Genomic DNA, 1348 nt, shown 5'->3' with positions numbered 1-1348 from the left:
AAAATTGCCATAGTTTCCTTCCTATCCGTCGAATATAAATTGGACGGCCTATATTGCCGGATGGCAGGCACGCCATCATCACCAACTATGTTTTTTAAAAGAAAAAATAGTAGACAGTAGAGAAGTAGAGATAAATATTAAATATAAAATAAATATAACAGTAGAGAAGAGAGTAGAGGTAACTTTTAGGAAAGGATGGCGCGTGCGCGGGAAAAAGTGGTCGGGCGCATGCTAATTTTGGTGCGCGGCGTCCGACACGCTTTATAAAATCCAACGCCCTCCCACCGCTCTGTGCCTTGCCACCGCTCTCTCCCTGCACTGTGCCTCGCCTCCGCTCTCTCCCCGCTCTTTCTCGCCCCACTGCCGCCGCGCTACCATGCCACCGCATCGCCGGGAAATTTTGGGATACCGCAGCGTCCGCGCGCGCCCTTCCGGTGGCTTCACCACCGAGATCCGGTTCCATGGGATGCACCTTGGCCTCGGCAATTTCGACACCGCTAACGAGGCCGCCCGGGCGTACGACGTGGCGGCATGGCACCTCTGGTGGCCTCGTAGAACATTGAATTTCCCCAACGTGCCGACACAGGAGCTGGCGCAGGAGCTCGCACCTCTGCCGCGGCTTACCACCGAAGAGGATCGTCACGACAAACGGAGGTGGAGCATCGTCTCGGCATATTCGAGATGGACGAGGAAGCCATGGCGATGTGGCGCCAATGCTTCCCATAGGACATCATCAACGAGCGTGAGTTCTATGCACAAAGGAGGGCGGAGAGGGAGAAGAGGAGGGCGGAGCGACTGCCTATTGCGAGGACAAGCGTAGGCGAAAAGCGGACGCTCAATTCAACATGAGGCTAGGAGCAGCGTCGCCTTGGGAATCCGACGACGATCGGTATCTTCGCGCCTACATTGAGATGTCGAAGGAGGACATCACCGAGGAGGAGTCGGGCCACGAGGAGTAGTTGAACTAGCTATTTTTTATCTATCTATGCTATATCTATGATGAGAACTATCCTCTACCCTCTAGTCTCTACTCTCTATCTCTACTTCTCGATCTCAGCATTGTAAATGCTTTTTTAAAGCGCCGCTTGTTGCGCTTCTGTTGGAGATGCTCTAACATGGCAGACGAGTGCTTTAATGTTGCCCACAAGATGCGTGAGTATTACTAGTAGTATACTTTTCTTGCCAAGTTGAGATTTTAAAACCACGAGTGCGAACATGCAGAGGAGCAATGAGGACCAAATACGGGATATGGGGACATCTTCAAGGAGCATGGCAAGTTAAAGGTGAGCTGCACCGAACCTGTAAAACGAGCCTTGGTAAGTAATAGCCTTTCAATTACTTTTGTTTA

The 1348-nt window shown here is 51.5% G+C and overlaps 1 pseudogene; it reads left to right on the top strand.

Moving 5' to 3' along the window:
* The first annotated feature begins 376 nt into the window (after nucleotides 1-376).
* Nucleotides 377-863, top strand: LOC123162810 (ethylene-responsive transcription factor 13-like; annotated as a pseudogene).
* The last annotated feature ends 485 nt before the right edge of the window (nucleotides 864-1348 follow it).

Source organism: Triticum aestivum, chromosome 7B, assembly GCF_018294505.1.
Source record: "Triticum aestivum cultivar Chinese Spring chromosome 7B, IWGSC CS RefSeq v2.1, whole genome shotgun sequence".
NCBI lineage: Eukaryota > Viridiplantae > Streptophyta > Magnoliopsida > Poales > Poaceae > Triticum > Triticum aestivum.
Note: the sequence above shows the minus strand (reverse complement) of the source record. Positions and strands in the feature narration are given on the sequence as shown.